This window comes from Marmota marmota, unplaced genomic scaffold (genome assembly GCF_001458135.2).
Source record: "Marmota marmota marmota unplaced genomic scaffold, marMar, whole genome shotgun sequence".
NCBI classification, from domain to species: domain Eukaryota; kingdom Metazoa; phylum Chordata; class Mammalia; order Rodentia; family Sciuridae; genus Marmota; species Marmota marmota.
Window position 1 is genome coordinate 24 of NW_026008153.1, and position 22096 is coordinate 22119.

At 40.8% G+C, this 22096-nt stretch overlaps 1 pseudogene; it reads right to left on the reverse strand.

Annotated features, from left to right (window-relative positions):
- Nucleotides 1-13370: 13370 nt before the first annotated feature.
- LOC107133776 lies at nucleotides 13371-16322 on the reverse strand (annotated as a pseudogene).
- Between the last annotated feature and the right edge of the window lie 5774 nt (nucleotides 16323-22096).

Sequence of the window (22096 nt, forward strand, 5' to 3'; positions counted from 1 at the left end):
GGCCCTGGGTTTCATCCTCAGTGACACATAATAGTAAATAAATAAAACAAAGGTATTGTGTCCAACCACAACTAAAAAGATATGATATTATTTGCAAAAAATCATGGAAAAAAGGCACATATACCTATCCTTTCCTATGGAGCTCTATAATTCTCACTGATCTTTCCATAGCCTGTCATCTTGAAAATCTAACTTGTATTTTTAAAATATTTTTAAAATATTTTTTTAAAAAGGATTTCTCAGTCTTTCCTCTGTTTTGGGGGACAGCCTTGCAGTGCAGGTTGCCTGGCAGCATCGTTGGCCTCTAACACTAGATGCCACGAGTCCCCCCACCATGTTTTGAAACCACAAGAGATGACTCTCTAGATACTGGCAAATATCTAGAGGGGGGCAAAACCGGCCCAGGTTGAAAATCACTGCAGAGCTAATCTCACCTAGCTGGACTTCCAAAAAGAGCACACAGAGAACAGGAACAGCCCACAGCTCAGGCGTTCAGAGCTGGCGACTGTCCACATGAACAACACCAAACAGTGAGACTCAGAAAGCCCTGTGAACATCAAGAAAGGGAAATCAGGGGAGGGTGCCCTATCCAAAAGTACCTCCAAAACATCCAGAAAGAAAGGTTCCAACCCTGGAAATCAGACTTCTTAAGAGCAACACTGGAAGACAAAAAGTACCAAATAACACTGAGAGAAACAGCACTGAAGGAAACAGCTATCATGCTGGTGCTCTGGCGCAGGCCTGTCATCCCAGGGGCTCTGGAGGCTGAGGCACGAGGATCACGAGTTGGAGGCCAGCCTCAGCAAAAGCGAAGCCCTAAGCAACTAAGTGAGACCCTGTCTCTAAATAAAATGCAAAAAGTAATGAGGATGGGGCTCAGGAGTCAAGAGCTCCTGGGTTCAATTCTTGGTAACCCCCCCCCCAAAAAAAAAAATGGAAGACGACTTGGACAAGCTAATATTCCTGTAAGTGCACACTGTATGGCATTCCAAACTCAAAAAACTTCCCCCAGACACAGGACTTCTTCATCCACCATCAGTCACCAACACAACTCACCCTGGCAACTCTACATGTACAACTTCATAATTAGAATTCAAGCTTTTATTTCACAGCTGATTGTGTTTCTGCTTCTGACAGGTCAGGAGCCTGCCCCAGGCCTCCCAACTGATCCATCAATACCCACCAAGATGCAGCCAAGAACTTTATGTTGTTTATTTTTTAACAGGGTCACATTAAGTCACTAAGAGCCTGGTGAAACTGCTGAGGCAGGCCTCCAACATGTGATCCTCCTGTCTCAGCCTCCAGAATCACTGAGATGACAGGCAGGGGCCACCACTGCTGGTAAGAGCCCACTTCTTTACATACAAGAGTGCAGGCTCCTACTCTCCTATGCCAAAAGGCCCTTCCAGAGAACAAGCCATGCCCAGACCAGGAGCTCTGGTAAGCCTGAGGATCTGGTGGATCCCCTTGCAGATACCAACAAGCTCCACCATGTGTCCTCTTTTATCCCCTGGAAAGCCCGACACTGAAGGGGAATTATCAAACCCTCTGCCAAATTCCAGCATTTAAAATTAGTCAGCAGTTTGAAGCTCAGCACTCAACTGAGCCATTTTTTGCCATCAGGAGACTTCCTGTTTCTCTGCCCAGAAAACACTAGAAGCCCCTTAAAGATCAAAAGTGCATTTTTGTTATTTGTCAATCATGCATAGCCAAAATAGTGGTGGGCAAAGTTCGCATTCGAAAAAATACTGGCTGACTCATTTTTCCCCCTCCAATAATGTGCCACAGAAGTTTTTTTGATAATTTAATTGTGAATGGACATAATATCTTTGTTTTAATTTTTTTAATATTTATTTTTTAGTTGTAGTTGGACACAATACCTTTATTTCACTTATATTTTTATGTGGTGCTGAGGATCGAACCCAGGGCCCCGCACGTGTGAGGTGAGCAATCTACCACTGAGCCACAGCCACAGCCACAGCCCATCACAAATTTTTATGAGGCCCTGGACCAACAGAAATGCATTTTCAGCCGGGCATGGTGGTGCACGCCTATAATCCTACCGCTCAGGAGGCTGAGGCAAGAGGATCACGAGTTGGAGGCCAGCCCCAGCAACTTAGCAAGGCCCTCAGCAACTTTAGTGAGACCCTGGCTCTAAATAAAATACAAAAAAAGGGATGTGGCTCAGTGGCTGAGTGCCCCCAAGTTCCATCACTGGTTAAAAAGAAGAAGAAAAAAAAAGAAAAGAAAAAGAGATGCATTTCCCAAGCAAAGGACACTTGAAAGAGTTCAAGGACCATCCCAGTGACCAGACCCCTTGGAGGACTTTCCCCTCTCTCTGGCCAGGATGATTTTCATTCTAGAAGTATGAGTTTGAGATCAGATTCTTTTCTTAAACACACATGTGACCCATGTGGCTAAGCAAAGACTAGTTAAGATGTAAATTCCATTTGGCTTAGACATGAGGATCATCCTCTTGGGCAGCACCAATCAATGAGAACTCAAGGACATTTCCAGTTCCCAGGGGTTCTGCCCACAGCATGGCTCTACTATGTTGCCACATGCATGCAGCACAGAGGGGAGAAATGGTCACTATTGTGTTTCAGTGGGGAAAAAAATGCAGTCTCTGGTCCAAACGATTCACAGACTCGTCCAACCAACACTGAACGCCAGCATCCTCCATACAGTGCTCTGGATGCCCCATCAGTGGAGGTGAGAGAGAAAAGTCTGCTGGGCACAGTGGCCCACACCTGTGATCCCAGGGACTCGGGAGGCTGAGGCAGGAGGATCTCAGTTCAAAACCAGCTTCAGCCAAAGTGAGGCCCTGAGCAACTCAGAGAGACCCTGTCTCTAAATAAAATGCAAAATAGGGCTGGGGAGGGGCTCAGGGGTCGAGGGCTCCCCAAGTTCAAACTCTGGCACTCCCCACCCCAAAAAAGGAGACATAGACAAGAAACCAGGGGCTTTTCTTTGGCCCTTTCTGTTAATAGGAGGCTCTGAGGCCACAGTCACAAGCTCATATAAATTGCAGGTTTCTGTAGCTGCTCAGCCTTCAGGGAGACCATGGGACATGACTCTAGAGTCCCGCTGCTTAGAGGCAGTGGAGTGCAAGCCCCCAGCTGTTATTACTAAACTGGGTGGTCAATGGATGGGCCATTTTTTTCTGCAAATAATAATAATAATAATAATAATAATAATAATAATAATAATAATAATACCATAAGTGCTGGGACTTGGTACAGTTGCCACTTAACAAAAGTTGACCTGACTGGAAAAAGGATGCTTGGTCAGGACACAGTGGTGCAGGCCTATAATCCCAGGGCACCTGGAGGCTGAGGCAGGAGGACTGCAAGGTGGAGGCCAGCCTCAGCAGATCAAACAGACCCTTTCTGGAATAAACACAAAACAGGCTGTATTGCGGATCCCGGGCAGAGCCCCTGGGTCAACTCCCGGCACCAAAGGGACATTGAGTCCTGGCGAATGCCAGGACGGTCCCCGTGCCCCCACAGCCCCCCCCAACCAAACCCAGCCCCTGCCCACCGCCTCTCTCGCGCATTCTCCTAGCCCACGAGCCCCGAGGCCAGCTGCTTGGCCAGGGTGCTCTCGTGGAGCCCCAGCCCCTTCCCGAGGCTGTGCGGCACCTTTGTGGTGCTCTCTATCTCCTGGATCTTCAAGGTGCCAGCCGGGAGCCCAACCCGAGCAGGAGTCACTACCCTGTGCCCGCCCAGGGGGTTACCAAGCGCTGTTAGTAGGGCAGCTTGCAAGAGCCCACCTCCGTCGGGGCCCCATTGGAGGATACTGGAAAACCTCCACTCTCCATTGGCTCAGGCATGTGCTCATCACAGCTACCAGTAGAGCTCCGCTCACACACTTCCTGCTGTGTCTCTGGGTTGGCTTCCCTGGCAACAGTAATTCCCGCTCGCTCTGCGGGTGTTAGCACAGAAGGAAGGAGCCCCGAGTTTTGCTCCCTAGCTGAGGAGCTGAGCCCAGGGGGTGGGTGGCACCGAGGAGCATTTTTCTGCTTGTTTGTTTGGTGATAGTGATTGAAACCAGGGGCTCTAAATCACTGAGCCCCAGCCCCAGCCAATTTTTGTATTTTATTTAGAGACAAGGTCTCACTAAGTATCTTAGCACCTTGCTAAGTTGCTGAGGCTGGCCTCCAACTTGCGATCCTCCTGCCTAAGCCTCCAAAGCCACTGGTATTAGAGGTGTGTGCCACCATGCCTGGCACCTACTCAGAATCTTAATAAATGAGTGAGAATTTATCAGAAGCAAATGGCACTGCACCATTTTGCAGATGAAGAAAATGCATCCAGAGGAAAACAGAACTTTCAGCGATAAATGAGCTCACATGGGGTTGAAGGCACGCCTGAGATCCAGTCCAGCTGTGGGTTTTGCTGACCCCCATGTGATTTCTTTGTCCTCTCTAGTCTGGCTTTTAAATCTAATTATTTTATTCTGACCATTGACATCATTATTGAGTTGATGTTTGCTTCTTTCCCTCTACTGCTTTACATTATGAAGGTGGACAACACATATTTACCATTTTAATTTTAATTTTGGAACATGGTACATAGTCTACAAACCAGCTTCTAGATAAGACTTCTTATGAATTCAAAGAAGGTTCTAGAAAACACACCCCCTGCGTGCACACACACACACACACACACACACACTGTTGAATCCATGCTCTTTATTTTTATACTATGGATTGAACCCAGGGGCACTTTACCACTGAGCACCATCCCCACTCCTTTTTATTTATTTATTTATTTATTTATTTACAGACAAGGTCTCACTGAGTTGCTTAGGGACTCAATAAGTTGCTGAGGCTGGCCTCCAGCTTGCAATCCTCCTGCCTCAGCCTTCCAAGTCACCGGGATGATGGGCATATGCCACTGTACCTGGCTTCAATTAAATTTTTATCCACTAATAGGTTCTAAAAAGCCAGACCAATGCAATGAAACATACACAAGTAATCCTATGGAAAACTACCTTCCAGAACCATGCACTGGACACTCCATCTCCGCCATCTCTCAGTTTCTCACTCCCATCAACTTTCATCTTAAGTCTTTCCACCTCTCTTCTCTCCAGCCCAAGACTGAGGCCCTCAGTCACTTGGTTCCCAACTCTTCTACTCCCTGCCTGTCTTTACCTCTGTCCCATCTGACCTTTGAACCCTGAAGCCCAGGGTCAAGCCTGCTTTTCCTTCTGTATTGCTGCTCAGGAGGAGAAAGTCACCAAGGTTTCCCGAGGAGCCCTTGTGTCATCATAGCCTCTGACCTCAGCTGAACACTCACAGCTGTACAAGTGATGATCTAATGTTGTATTAGTTAGTATAACTGCATTAATGGAGAGACTCAAAACAATGGTGGATAAAGCAAAATAGAAGTTATTTATTTTTCTCAGTTGGGCACATTGGTGCATGCTTGTAATCACAGGGCTCAGAAGGCTGAGGCAGGAGGATCACCAGTTGGAGGCCAGCCTCAGTAACTTAGTGAGACCTAGTCTCAATATAAAACTTTAAAAGGGCCGGAGATATGGATCAGTAGTTAAGCACCCATGGGTTCAAGCCCCAGTACCAAAAAAAAAAAAATATGGCTAGTTGCAAGGGATTTCCAAGAAAGAAAATCAAAGCCCAGGACCCAATGGCTTGACTGGATTGTGAATTCTATGATATATTAAAGACTGAACACCAACCAGACAAGGTGGTACACTCCTGTCATCCCAGCAGCTGGGGAGGCTGAGGCAAGAGGATTATAAATTAGAAGACAACCTCAGCAAAAGCAAGGGCCTAAGCAACTCATTGAGGCCCTGTCTCTCAATAAAATATAAAAAAGGGCTGGGCATGGGGCTCCATGGTAAGCACCCCTGGGTTCAAACCCCAGTGCCAAAACAAAGAATGAAAGCAAATGCATCTCAAACTCTTACCAAATAAATAAATAGGAAGATATGGTTTCTAATATGTTCCCATGAAGCCAGCATCATCCTGGTAACATCATCAGGTAAAGATTCTACAAGGAAAAACAAGACAAAACAAAAACCCAGGTCAATATCCCCATGAACATAGACACAAAATTTGTCACAAAAATCTGGTGTTAGTAAGCCAAATTTAGCGACAGGTTTTCTCATTGATTGCGATCCTAGGGAGGGAACCCATGGATGCTCTACCATTGTGCTGTGTCCCTCGCTCTCTTGGTGTTTCTATTTTGAGTCACTGTGTTACTAACTTGTGGAGGCTGGCCTCCAACTTGCTTGCCATCTTCCTGCCTCAGCCTCCTGAGCCACCTGGATGACAGACGAGCACCACTTTGCCCTGCTGGAATGAGATTCTGCCGCTGCATCAGACTTCCTCCACCTCTGATTCAGTGTGGCATTAGCAGATCTGTTCAGTTCTGGGGGGGACAGGGAGCTCAGCTGGAGGCCTGACAGTCTGCTCTGAGGTTGGTGTACAACCCACTGAGGAACACACAGGGTTAATGACAATTGCTGTCAAGGTAGGTCCCCTCTGAGAAAAGAAAAATTTCCATTTCACTCCTGAAAGCATCTTTAAAGCCCAAATTCCAATCAAAGGGAAAAGTATAATAACTTCCTCTGGGCATTACCACCCTTTTCCAAATACTAATATTCCTTCACTTAACATGGCATTACAAACTGGTAAATCCATCATTTAAAAATATTGTAAATGGAAAAATGCATTAAGTACACCTAACCTACCAAATACCACAATATGCTATAGAGTACAGGTTGTTCAACCTTAATATTAGATCATGTGGCCCAAGATATGTTAAAATACAAAATTCAAAGTACAGTTTCTACAGAATGCATATCACTATCACATCATAGTAAAGCTGAAAAATCACATGTTGGACCATGCCAAGTCAGAGACAGTCTGCAGTTCCTGGTTTTACACTCCCTGGCCAGGTAAAGCTTTCATTTTCCATGCCCTCTGTGGTTTCATAGGGCAAAGTGACTAGTTGTTGCAGCTGAGCTGATAGATCAGTTCTGAGCCTAACTTGCCAGGAAAAAAACCATCAATGCTTTTTTTTTTTTCCACTGCCTCAGAGTGACCCAGAATTCCCATCAAAAGGTCATCAAAAGGAGGCAAAGAAGTAAGCTGAGTATAACAGAATCTAAACAGAAGGTCAACATGACAGGGGCAAAGTAAACATAATCCAGGCCCTGACTATCTGCTCAGGCCATAAATGAGACTCACAGACTTCAGGGAGGTCACACCATCAGCAAGAAGCCAAATGACATGGGACACATTCAGCACAGGATGATGACTGCTCCCTGGGAACACTTAGAATGTCCACCACAGGGTTCAGGAGAAGATGTAACTAGTCTTCAAGGTTAAGGCCAGGCAAACTCCCTCAGCACCAGCAAGAGCCAAGGACCAGCATGAGGAGCTGACATATACCATGATGTCTCCTCCCATCATACAGTTCCACAAGGGCAGGAGACTGTCCTGTGCATCCAAATACCATCTTGCAAGGAAGGAACAGCACTAATAAATCTAAGCATTCCTGGAAAGTGTTCAACCATCCAAAACAGGCAACTGAGTCCAGCAGAGCCCAGATTCTGAGGATAATTCTATAATCTGACATAGTTGGAGACAAAGTCACACCTAACACTGCCTCTCTGAAGGCTGCTGTCTACAACAAACCTGGCCGGTTTATTCTGTTTGTCTCATCTGGGAACTTTAGCTCTATAGAGAATATGGAGGCTCTTAAATTAGAGGAGTAGCAGGAAAGAACCAGAGCAGATGCATGTTGACCTTCCATATAATGACTCCAGGGCAGATTCTGTCTAAACCTTGTTGTTTTGAGGTGCTTCCCCATGCTACCATTTTGCAGTTTGTAAAAGCTGACTAAATAAAGCTATGAGGCTGCCAAAAAGGGGCTGTGTGCTAGCACATGGACATATTGAAAACACACATTTTTAACTTTGGCCTGTCCACATCACTTCACACCCATAGTGCATCTTGCAGTGTTTAATTTTTTTCCCCCTCAGGACAAAAATAATGGTAGCTTAAAAACAGAAAATTTCTTGGCCCTCATAGGTCTAAACTTTTTAGAAAAAATAAATAGAATTAAATATCTGATGTGCAAAGGCAAAATAATCCCTGTTTTTATTCACCTTTATAGAAATCTAGTTTGCAAGTCCCTTTGCTGTGATTTGAATTGACCTACTTGATGGAACATAGGCCAATTCCATTAGGTACCTGCCTGTGCATAATGATGGAAATACAAAAACAAAACAAAGCAAAACAATAAACAAACCTAGGTTCTATGGAAAAAATGTGAGGGTAAGATTCACATTGAATATTTAGTAATATTCTGATTTCTATCACAGAATGACATACTTTCAGATATTTTAAATTATTATTTACTCTTTTAAGTTTTTTTTTAAAAAAAACATTTTCTTGGGTTAAAAGCCAATAAATTGTATATCATATGATATTTGGGAAATTTCAGAATTCAAATAGTCAATTCTCATGTTGTAAGAAACTATTTAGTATTTTATGGACAAATTTAAATAGTTTCCCTGATCTAATCATTTTTAAAAAAATTTTCTTATTTATCTTCCTGATGCACATAACATAAATGTATATACTACTAACTGTATGGAAGTGAGAAATAAGTATCTTAATATTAACAAGAGTTTCTAAAATGCTCAGCAATGACTAGTATTGGAAGTATTAGGCAAATATTTTCCTGGCTCCACCAACAGATGAGGTAAAAATGTTAAAATAAAAAAATTCAAAGTACAGTTCCTACAGAATGCATAAAACAGATTAGCTCATGCTAAGTCACAATGGGGTAAGGGGAGAATAGAAGTACTTTTGATTAGATAAAGGGGAATGAAGGCAGATGAGTGCAGTCCATGTTCTGTGGAAACATAATCAATGGCATTGGTAAGGCCAAGAATTACAAGGAAAAAAGGAACAATCAAATCAGTTCCATTTGTCTCCATCTACTTTTGTTATGCAAAAAAAAAATAACTGATACTGCATTCTCACTGCCACTTTTGATACAGTTGCAATCAAAGCAGTTTACAATTTCCACTGTCTCCAATGGGATCACCCATGCAGGTGACCACATTCAGCTTTAGAGCTCACAATTTCAGCATCTGAGTTATGAACAAAGTACTTTGGATTAGATAGAGGGGAATGAAGGGAAGGGGGGGAATGGACATAGAGAAGATAGTAGAATGAATATGACATCACTTTCCTATGTTCAAAGATGAATACAAGACCAATGTAATTCCTCATTATGTACAACCAAAAAATGGGAAGTTGTACTCTATTTTTATATGTTAAAATACATTCTACTGTCATGTATAAATAAAAAATAAATGAACTCTAAGAGCATTTAATTCTATGTTGAATGATAATACAAATCCATTACTATCACTACAATAAGTTTCTCTTCCAGTAAGAAACTAAAAAAAAATCACTGACTCAAATATGGCCACAAGATCACTTGCCGTGATGCTCAGCCCCTTTGGAACTGCCTCTCTGTCTTTGGTCACTGGAAACACCTGAACCTGCCCAGACTTCTCTACTCAGCCTTCCCAGTACAGTTCATAAGACACCTTTCCTTTATTTGTCACAAAAGTGTTGCTAAGAAATACTTTATTACTTTTCATAAGTCAATAGAAAACAACACAAATACAGAAATAAATAAAATGCATGAGTATAAAAGGAAAAACCATACACATAAAACAGAAAACACATAAATAATCCTTCAGAAGAAGTACTGATGCATTAAGCTTTGCAAATCACATTTCAGGAATGAGCATGAAGTTTGGTGGAATATCAAGGAATATTTACTGAAACACACATTACATGCAATCAGAGTTGCAACCATAAACACTAAACCTAATCAGCTGAATGTTACTCTCTTAGAAAAAATTAACTTAAATATGCAGTGAAAGTAATCTAAATATACATGGTGAATTTAGTACTACCATTTTGTAATGACTGCTTATCATATTCTGAGCTGTTAAATTTTTAAAATTATATATAATGGAAATAAGTAGATTTGAAACTAGAAGAATTTTTCCTCTATATGTTTATAACTTCCAAAGTACTACTGAAGGGAAGCCTGAATCATAACAGGTTTGTGTCTCTACAGATCAGAAACACAACATGCAAGCCCACTGGGCTTCTTTAAAATAATTGAATTGATCCTTCAGTAAATGAATGGAAAAAAAACATGGCATATATACATAATAGAATATTACTCAGCAATAAGAGAATAAAATCATAGCATTTGCAAGTAAATGGATGGTGTTGGAGAAGATAATGCTAAGTGAAGTTAGTCAATCCCCCCAAAACAAATGCCAAATGTTTTCTCTGAAATAAGGAGGCTGATTCATAGTGAGGTAGGGAGGGGGAGCATGGGAGGAATAGAAAAACTCTAGATAGGACAATGGGGTAGGAAAAGAAGGGAGGGGGCAAGAGGTTAGCAAGAATGGTGGAATGAGATGGACATCATTATCCAATGTACATGTATGAAGACACAAACTAGTGTCAACATACTTTATATACAACCTGAGATATGAAAAAATTGTGCTGTATATGTGCAATAAGAATTGCAATGCGTTCTGCTATCACTTATTTAAAATAAAATTTAAAAAAAAATAAAATAAAAAATTGAGTGTTTACTTAGTTATTATAATCTTTGCAAACCACTTTGTGGATTTTTCTCTTGTATCAACTCTTTCCTATCAATGTATCTGATAACTAGGCACCATGATTTATTTTAAAGAGATAAAGAAACTCAAGCTACACTTAAACCCAGATCTTTGAAATATTACATAAAGGGAGCAAATACTCAACTCCAGGCTACATCACCAATACTTACAAGGATGTACTTAGAAGGGGCAGAGCTAATTTTAAATTGTACATCCTGAATGAATTTTCTCACCTTTCACAGAAAAATCAGTCTACTTCTTTAGAATTTTTTAGAGAGATTTATTTTTATTGTATTTATTTAATCCTCTGAACTACTATTTGTGCAACAGAAAACGTAATTCACTCAATGACACTGGAGTCCTAAGATGGAATGATACATCTCCAAAAAGCAAGTCCACAGCTTCTTTCATGCTACCTGGGAAGGAAATCCCTACTATCAGCACAGCCTTACCCTGGCTTCCTCTCATATGATGTCCCAGGATGGTGCCCATTGCCCATCAGGCAGCCCTGGACTCTTTCCATCACAGAGATACTGTGTGGTGGCCTGCTGACTAATCCCAGTGGCTCTGACATTGGCTCTTTTACTTATTGATATATTTCCGTTTTTCATGATCAGCTCACTTGAATAGTAACATTTTCATAGTCTATTGTCATACTAAAAAGATTTGGTATAATTGGAAATAATGAATAGCTCCAATAATTCCATTCTGACTTAATTTCCTTTATGAATATTTACTGGGCAACCAATAAGGAAGAAATTTATCCAAATAAAATAAAATAAATAAAATAAAAAGAAAGATAACATGAAAAGTCCAATTTCTTTAAAATGAAAATAATTAATTTTTGAGCTACAGGAATAGAAATAAAGATGCAATCTCTCTCTGAGGAAGAAGCAGAGACAACAGCTGACTTATCATCTCTCTGATTTATACTTGCAAATCCAAGGCCATGTCTACTGGACAGCTCTGAAGAGCTGCTGAATGACACCCAGAGCAAGGCAGAGGCCAGCAGAGCATCACAGATGTCTGCAGAGAAAAGCAACATATGAAGGTTAACACACTGGGAGAAGCTCTCCTTTCTCCTCTTTCTTCCTTCTCTCCTTTCTTTTTTAGTTAAGAGTTTAGAATTTGCACAATCTTGGTCATAAGCATATTAGTCTATGCCTGACAACAGACTAATAAGGAAAATAAAAGCCCCAGTTTCCAGTCTTTGTCATTATCCTATTATTACTATTCCCATCATGGCCAAGTCAAAGCCTTTAGTGTGATGTAACTGGAAGGCACACAATCACTCACCATGGAACACTTCCATCTCACAGACACAGAAGACACACAAACAGCCTGAAGTGCAGGGATCATAGCAAGACACCACAAAAGAGCAAAAGAGGTGAGTTTTGATAATTGATTACCTGTATTTTAATATGATTGTCTTAGTTTCACAAATCCATAATTTAATTTTACTTTTTTATTTTTTATTTTTCCAGAGATTCTATCAAGAATACTTTTATTATACAGGAATCATATGCACACTTTGCTTTGAGGAATATTTACATGCAGGGAGTTCAATTCTAAACCTCCATTTCATCCATATCAAATATAACACACATTCACCTTACAGTGAATGAGCCTCACAGGAACAAGATGTGAAGTTATTGCTTTCTGAACAGAGAGCCCTGATTAAACAGAATCTTCCAAACTAAGAACAAATCTCTGTATCCTTTTAATTATTCATATCCTGTGTACAGATTAATAAAATTGAAATACATGTTATGAATTATCCCACCACCATTAAAAGCTAATATTAAAATTGAATCATATTTCTCAAAAACTTGTAAGAAGTGCACCAGTATTTACAGATCCCGTTAAACTATGCATAAATAAAGTCTGTACACTCAGCATGCTGTTTCTCAAAATACAGAGCCTCCACAGGGGCCTGAGGGGTGACAGACAGCAGCAGACACTTAGTGCCCACCCTTTTCAAGTTTACTTGAAAAATCAAGATCTGAAATAAATATGCAAACAAAACTTTCAGTTTCTTACAGGAATGTGTCATTCCAAAGAGTCACCCATTTAAAGAGTTAACTTTCAAAGTTAAAAAAAAAGAGACAAAAGAAAAATGAAATGTCAGCAGAAATTGTTTCTACAAGTTTCCTACACTAGACGACCCCTCTGTGCACCAGGTTTGCATCAACGTAGCACCTGCTCCTGGCAGCAGAGCACATAGTACCTTTGCCTCCTCCTGGAGGGCACCATCACCGAAGTAGGTAGATAATCTGAATATCATCAATCTGAACTTTCAACAGCTAGGCACATGACTTCTTATCTGCCCCAGGGAACTTATGAGAAGGTTCTAAAACTCTGTAGCACCACTTTCAGAGGAAGGAGAGATGGAGTTCCAAAAAATAAATGCTGAACAAGTAAAAACAAAACAAAAACCAGTACTTGTCACCTTGGGATCATGTGTTCAAGGACAGACACTACAGTGCTAGAGAAGCTGCAGGGATCCTGGAGGGCAGGTCAAGATGCTGCATGCCTCAAGTGACAGAGGACTTTGGATAGTTGGGTAAGACAGGTTGGAAACTCCTCCCCCAGCAAGAGTGCCACCAGTCTGTCCCAGTGGAGACAGATTCCTCTGTCCTTTCCCTTCCCACCCTGTGCTCACCCCCATTTTACTTCCTGTGCTTCTCCATTTTCTCCAGGGTCTTTTTAGAATCTGCTGGACTCTGGTCTCCGGGGTTCATATAGGATTTGTCTATGACAATCAGGGCTTCTTTGATGTAGTTCTACACCCCAGACACAGGGGTGCAGATGACCTGGCTGCTGAACCCGTGGGTAATCAGGCAAAAATGAGACAAGTGCTTGTGTTGTAGGTTTCTAAGAGCAGGGAGGGCCTGTTGTTGCCATTGGGTGTTTGGTCTTAATTGAGAGGGTCCGTGAATTCTTTACACACTTGCCGAGACACCCACAGCATTATTCTTCCTTGTTACCATCTTGGTTTACCCTCCTAGGTGAGGTATGGTTAAATATTTGGCCACTGGCTTACTAGGAAGCCAGTTCACAGCCATATGCAAAGTACCAAGCCAAGTGAACAGCTCTTTCTTCCACCAAGGATGTCAGGAGGGTCACAAGAGCAGCTTTCCGTCTTCCAGCTGGAAGATTCAGCCCAGTCTTGTCCAACTTTTCCCACAACAATCAGCCATTTTGGACTTTGCTTTCCTGAGAACACCTCCCAGCAGTGAGGCATTTAAGCATTCAGAAAGTGACAATCGCCTCTGCACTTCAGCCACAGTCACTTATATTTGGACGTGGAGCTGAAGAGAGACAGTCTCCCCAGAACCGAGCAGAAGACTTCATGGGATTCATCAGGGCTACCACCAGATCCTTCTGACAGGGGAGACCCAGGGGTTTCTTAGCCATGGAAAATGGGACTTTTGCAGATTACAGTCTGATCAGGCCCAAGCAGGTGTGGGTTTACGTTCTGCACCTCTTCCATCTGTTGAGCCATGTTGTGGAGCCCCAGGTACTTTGCCAGGCCTGCAGCGTCCAGGGCATGCCGTGGGGTAACAGTAGGTCTGAGCAGCTGTAAGCATCCCCGAGGGTGCCCACAGCACCTCCCTCTATCCTAGAGAGTTGGGGAAGCAGGCCACAGTCAGGCACCCTAGGTACAAAGGCAGGGCGGCCCCCTTCTGGCTCTGGTGGCCAGGCCAGGACTGTCGCTGGCTGCTGGTGGCCACAGGCTGGTGCAGGGGGCTAATGGCTGCAGCATAGGCTTCGCTCAGATGTGAGTAGGGATCCACCGACTGAGTGTAAGCCAACTGCTGGTAGGATGGTAGAAAGTAGGGTAGTGGCTGGTATTCAGGGACTGTAGTGTGGGACAGCAGCCAGGAGGAGATGTAAAGATGCTGCCCTGCGGTTAGGTGGGAGATGCACGGGTGGGGGTGGGGATGAGTCCTCAAAGCCCTGCGAGAAGATCTGGGTGCGGGGTTCCCTGGGCATTCAGAAGCAACATCTCAGGACATCCGGTCCAAGCCAGATAAGTCCAAGCCTGTGCTCCAGAGGTAAGTCAGCTTGCAGCAAACACCATGCAGAACGTCCTTGCTCATCAGCCACAAATGTTGGAGTTATAATTTAATTTTAAATAATGACTATATTTTAACACTGATTTGTAAAACTCATGAAAAGTTAATGGTTGGCTCTTGCTAGCTGCTGAAAATTGGTACTAGCACATGACTCAATGGGGACATATTAGAACGATTTTCTTTAAAATCAGGAAGATGACTCACTGATATCACTGCTTCTGTTATCATTGTACCAAAAGTCCTATCAGTAAACAGAAGAACAATTAAAAATTAAGACCATATAAACTGAAAAGAAGAAAAAGCAACTGTTAGAACTTCCAGATGATGTGACTGCATAGATAGAAAATTAAAAAATAAAATGATTGCTTAGCTATTAGCTCAATATTCAAAAACTAATGCTATATGGGAACACTAGCTATACTTACAAAACAAGAGAGAATATCAAATGGTAACAAAATATACTGGCTTCTAAGAGTGCATCCTACAAAATGATGCAAGTGTTTATGGGGATCATTATAAAAACTGTGTTGGGAAATGGGGGTGGGCTACCTAAATGCAGTCTGCAAGAAACACAAGCAGAAAGACTCCATATTTTTAAGGTATCCTTTTCCCTAACTTGAGTTCACTAGAAGACAAATTGAAAGCCCAGGAGGTTGTTCATGAGACTTGAGGAAGGGGCCCCACATGGCTCAGGGTTCTTAATCCAGGGGAATGAAGGGAAGGGGCTATGCAAACATGAGTAAAAGACAATTATATCTTTGTTTTCACTAACCTCTAACTAAACTCGACATTTACTTCAATGACAGAAGTAGATAGGCCACATAGGTTCAGCATGCCCTGTGCATTTGTTATCAATATAAATTACAAATTTTTTTGGTAATAACTGCATGGTTGGAAATGTTTGTGTCTCTCATCTCTTCAAAGTAATAGTAATTATTAAGTTCACCACCAGATTTTGTTCTTTTACATGCTACTTAATAGCCAAGGATGCCTATCATATTAACATTTCTAGTATTCTCATTACTGCACCTTAATAATTGCTTTTCTCTGTAATTCCAGTTGCAAATGTTCTGCATCTTCTAGCATTACTCTGAGATGGTGCCCATTGGTTTCAGCAAACTGCAGAATTGATTTGTTCTTGGCGCGAACACACACACACACACCAAAAAAAAAAAAAAAAAAAAGTTTAAAAAGCCCCAAAGTGGTTGGGGTGTTACTGGAACATTATATTACTGGGGTATTATGAGCATTTCAATGAATTTTCTTTGGGCTTTGCTACCTGGAGTGTTACCATGGCAATTTCTCCAATGCCACCAATTTAGCAGTTCAGTCAGAGTCATTCGTATTTTATGCAAAGGGGATTCCCCATTGGTGGGGGGCAAGTGAGCATTAACCCATGAACTGCTTAACATAAGGGCCTGCTCCTTTTCCCAGTTGCAAATGTTCTTGCATCTACTAGCATTACTCTGAGAAGCAGGTGGGGGTGGGGATGAGTCCCAGCAGGACTTCATTTATGAGTGTCCACTGACCATCTTGGCCCATGGCTCCCCCTGTAGTCACCTCTGCACACATTTTTTTCTAACCACTATGGTGTCTCCCTCCCCCCCATCCCCAAACACAAACCTTAGCTTGCTGAGGACCAAGCACAGATTTGAGAAGCAGAGCAATCAGGGAGCATGAGCCAGTTGACTAATCTTGGGATGTTCCACTGCCTCAGCCTTCTCACCTATACAGTAGAGATCACACAACCAACAGGGTTTCTGCTAGGATGAAAAGCATTTGTGTTATTTTCTTTATGATGAAACAAGTTATCACATATTAAGACCCTACAAATAATCCTGTGAGGACAGTTTCCTCTGGCAATGAGTATTTATAATTTTTGTAACTTCCACATCCAATTTAAAATACAAGAGTAGGAGAGAGGTATTCACAGTGCCAAACAACACATCCATTCATACCCCAAAGCTTATTATTAAGAATAAAAAGAAAAAAAATGGGCACAGTAGTGCATGCCAGCAGCTCAGCAGGCTGAGGCAGGAGGATTATGAGTTCAATGTCAGCTTTAACAACTTAGCAAGATCTTAAACCTCTTATCAAGACCCTGTCTCTAAATAAAAAAAAGTAAAATAAAAAGGGCTGGGCATATGGTTTGCTTAACCACAGTGCCCCTGGGTTCAATTCATTATATTAATAATAATAATAATAATAATAATAATAATAATAATAATAATAATATTTTAATATCTTTATTTATTTATTATTTATTTTTATGTGGTGCTGAGAATTGAACTCAGGGCCTCACATATGCTAGGTGAGCACTCTACCACTGAGCCACAACCTCAGCGCCAATAATAATATTTTTAAAAAGAAAAAAGAAGTAACAACTTTTATAGTATAATCTTTCCTTGGGAAGAACAATCTGATACTTTTTAAAACATGATCATTTTCTTTATAAACCTTACTGGAAGGCTGTAAAATCAGCTATTTTAGTTGATCCCTGAGGTCACTGTGAAATCCTATGATCAAAACAAGGTGCCCTGCTGCCTCTGACCCACTCGGACAACTGAACTTAAGGTTGCTAATGTGAATTTCCAGGGACACCAAATAAAACACAGACACACACTCTACATTTAAACAAGTTTCAGGATGGCTCCACTGCTCTCAGCCTCAAACTCCCCAAATGGGAGAGCAAGGGAAAGTCAGGAGAGTCTGGCCAGAGAGAGAGAGCATGTTTGGAAGTGGGCTTTTTTGGGAAGACCATCATTCTTAGAAAGTCCATTCCAAAAAAAGGTCAGGAATGGCAGGGTTACAAAGGACAAGTGAGTGTAATTCTACCCAAGAGGCTGCAGGATGACATTTCTATGTCTGAAGAACCATGCTCAACTTCCGGGACCAGGGAAATATCCAGGACACTACTAGATGATGGTCAAAGCCTCTCTGCTCATGAATGGAAAAAAAATCATTCAAAGTAACCTCCCACAGTGCCCACCTCCTGTGAGGACCTGAGCCAGGAGCATCTCTCTACCTATGCACTGGGACAGTGCATTTCCTGCACTTCTGCATCTTTCAGCTAATTGACATACACAAAAGGTGAAGTCTCAAATACCCTCAGAAATCTTCACTCCTTGCTGTTTTCTTTTATACTATGATGCCTGAAGAAAAAGTTGGTAGGATCAGATGTCATTTTGATTCTCTGACATCATTATAAAATATGCATTTTCCTTAACTGAATATTATTCTTATAATTAATCTGATAAATAATATGTCTATAAGAAACAGATAAATCTTGAAATGCTTCAAAGCTACAAAATTATTCAAAGAAATTTTTGATAGGTGAGATGATAAAACAATTGTGAAGAACTATAACTTAGGAGGAAATAAGCTGAGGACAAATAGTAAGCTTATAAGAATGAACATAAGAGAAAAGAAAATACTGTAGTTAGGCCAAAGCAAATTTATTTCTCTGCATAATAGTCACTCATATACATGAGAATGATTCTGCAAAGTTATCTCAACTTTTGAATGCATTTATTCCTTCATAGGTATGACATACTCAAGGTTGTATTTCTAAAAGAAGCTGAAAAATTGGGCTAGGGGCATAGATCAGTGGTAGAGTGCTTATCCAGCATGAGCAAGATGATGGGTTCCATCTCTAGCACCACAAAAGAAAAAAAAATTTAGTTGTGATGTGTTTTGTAGAAAAACTAAAGACATCACAAATGTACACAATTGACTCTGATTCAGATCAGATTGCTAGGGATATCCTCCTAGGCAGTCTGATGCAACAAATTCATATTTATGAAACACTTAAACCATATTGAAAAGCCACTTTAATCAATAGCCTGTTGTTTGTCATGCCATAATAACAATATTAGACTGAGATAATAAAATAATACTTCAGCTTCTAATTTTAAAACTTAAGACACACTCATTCTTATGATTTGGATATTAGCTACCCCAAAAAAGCTCATATAAAATGAAGGAATGTTCACAGGTGAAATGATTAATTATGAGAGTCATAACCTAATTGGTAGATTAATCTATTTGAAAGACTAATGATTTAAATAGATTACTGGGTGGTAACTATCAGCAGGTGGGGCACCACGGAAATAAGCAGGTCACTGGAGCAAGCCCTTGGGAATTATATTTTTGACTTGGCTCCTCAATGTCTGTCTGCTACCCCTCTAATGTGAGGTAAACAACTTTTCTCTGCCACACCCTTCTGCCATGGCAATGTCCTGCCTCACCTCAGGCCTACAGCAATGAATGAATGAGGCTTACTCTGGAACTCTGAAACTTTGAGCCCAAAATAAACTTTTCCCCTTCTAAGTTGTTCTTGTCAGGTCTTTTGGTCACAGCAACACAAAGCTGACTAGTATACACACATACAAAATTATATATATATTCTTCCCCAGGTGAATTTAGAAATCTGGAACCTCTTACAGTTGGGCAAAATATAACTGACTCACTCTTCCCAATCTAAATGAACAATATGACAGTTTTCTAGGCCCTTTACATCTTTCTAAAACTATTTAATCTATTCTTCCCCTCAAATGAAAAACAACTTCACACTTCTTTGGTTAACTACAGCCCCTCGGTAATACATTTGCTCTTACTTTCTTCATCACTTTCCAAATTCTATGCAAACACAATTGTATATAAGTGATGTCTTTTGGGGATGAATTATCTTCTGAGCTAGATTAAATATTCTTCAAAAGAGAATATGTATTTCATTCCTCAACACATCATAATGGAACCTATACCCTGGACTGCAAAAGAGAATGTATATAAACTCCCCTGGAGGTGGACTTTGACTCTACTTGGTCCTTACACATTAACTGCTGGAATGTCAGGAGGTTCCAATGCTTAAGATCCGCAGACACACAGTGACTCTACTCTGATTCTGGACTTGGGCCAATGTCTGGATTCAAAGAACCTATAAATATCTGGGATCATTTCTCTGTTGATAAGAGTGATGTCTGGAACTTTTCTTTGGATCCAGGAACCCCTGTTCCTAGTGCCTAGTAACACATTAAAGCCTCTAAGAATTTGTGAACATCAGGGTCCACCTACTCATCCTTCCCAAGTTTGTACTCACTCTTCCCAGGTTGCACTCACCCCACATAGCTGGCCCTTAATCCATCATCATGAAGATTCCCATAGTGTCTTTGCTAGGTTATACCTAGTTATGAACTTTACCAAGTGTACTGGAGTACTAGACCATTTTTAACCCCCAAATATACACAGTAGAAAGAATGCAGATACCCCTTAAAACTCACAGTGCATTTCAAGCTCAGAAACTTTGCATGCAGAATCCTTGAATGCCTAATTCCCCAACCTCACCTCATCCCCATCTACCTGTTCCCTCATTCGCTTCTAAACATGTCAGCAATGGTTCCAATTTTTCACTGTCAGCAACCACTCTACCTGGGTATATATCTGTCACCATTTTGCATACCATGAGCTTCAACAGCTCTGCCATACTGCTTAATTCCATGACCCTCAAAGCCCAGCCCCAAAAAATATGAAAATAGGGAAGGAGAACAGGGGTGATTTGGTATCTTTTCTGCTTTCTGTTAAAAAGAACATGGATATATCTTTGATAGAACAAAGAAAAGGCACACTGCCTAATTTATTTATTTTACACATACAAAGGGTTTATTTCTAGCTAGTAGCAGCATCCTAATTTAAGCTCTTTTGTTTTTACTTCTGCACTCCTTTTTCCTATTACAACAATATATTCATGAATTATTTCATAGGTTTGCTTTATGCCCATTACATTAAACCACAGATGTGTCATGAATCACTATGTTGCCTGTGAAATTATTCCTCACTGTTTGAAAATTCACCTGTAAATGTAAATCTAGTGGTAACATTTCAAGAACAATTTCCATTCAGTTTAGAGTTGCAATACAGTTAATAAGTACCCATCAATTAAAACTATTATTAAGCTGCATTTTGTATAAATAAAAACAATAATAATAGTGTTTTTAGATCACAGTATTTGTGAAAAGCCTTACAAAATTATTATAAAAAGATTGAATTATAAAATTAGTGTCTTCCAAATACTGAAATTTTAATAGCAGAGGACATTTATTTGGACAGGTACTTGCTACTAAAAAGAGTTTCCTGTGTAATATCTGGTTTTAAACTTCCAGAAAATCTGGGAGAACACACAAAAACTGCTTTTAAAAAAGGCTTCCTCTTTATGTACATACCTATTAATTCAGTTAAAAATGAAAACTCTGATTTAAACCACTTTACAGGAAAAAATATTAAAACTTCTCTTGAACCAGCTGACATGGTTATGAGGTTGTTTTTCCAGCTGTGTGGTAAGAGCCTATTGGATCAAGCAACAGAAAGAATTCAGTCTGTTGCTTCATGGTTTTAAAATTGTAATAAATCTACAGAACATTTATGGAACTGAAACTCTGTTTTAAGACACATTCCTAGTTCTTACTATTCTGCTTGGTGCCCTAAAAAAGAAAATGATTTAGATTTGCCAGAAAGCCATTTATTTTTTTTGTAGCAGGAATTGAACCTAGAGGTGCTCTACCACTGAGCCATGTCCTTAGCACTTTTTATTTCTTACTTTGAGACAGGGTCTACGTTTCTAAGTTGCTTAGGACCTCACTAAGTGCTGAGGCTGGCCTTGGAACTTGTGATACTGCTTCAGTTGGGGCAAGGCACTGAAAATAGCAGGAAACAGGTTTATTTGGCTGCAGCTAGGTACAGAGGGCACAATTTTCCTGTAATCAATTAATTAATCAATTAATCTCCTGAGTTCAGGCAATTTCAGAACTTTATACCCAAAGTGTAAGGGAAGGGGCTCAGAAGTTCACAGTCTGCAGAAGTTCACACAAAAGCAACGTTTTCTTTCACTGTTCTAGGCAAGTTAATCTTTCAAGGACAACATCTGAGAAGGAAAGAGCTTCTTCTCCCCTTTCTTCCCTTCCCCTTCCAGCTGTTACCATGGAGCCCAATTAGTAACCCCTTCTCTTATGTTTGAAATGTAAACATCTCTGTGAAGTTGCATCTCAATGTCAGAGGCCTAGTTGAAACAATCTGTTTTTCATATCACACTCTGCATTTGCAAGCACACTTCTACAAACTATTATATATCTTGTTATTTGTATTAGATAGTCCATAAATGTTTGTGAAAAACTGGTAAAGGGGTATACAGCACCTGGAGCACTGACCTCTTCCAGGTAGTGGCCAAGAAGGACAGAGCAATAGGAAATAGGAAGTTTAATTTCATTGAACTCTTTTGTAGAGCTGCTTTTTCTGATAATCCTAAAATCAATTATAGTAAAGAT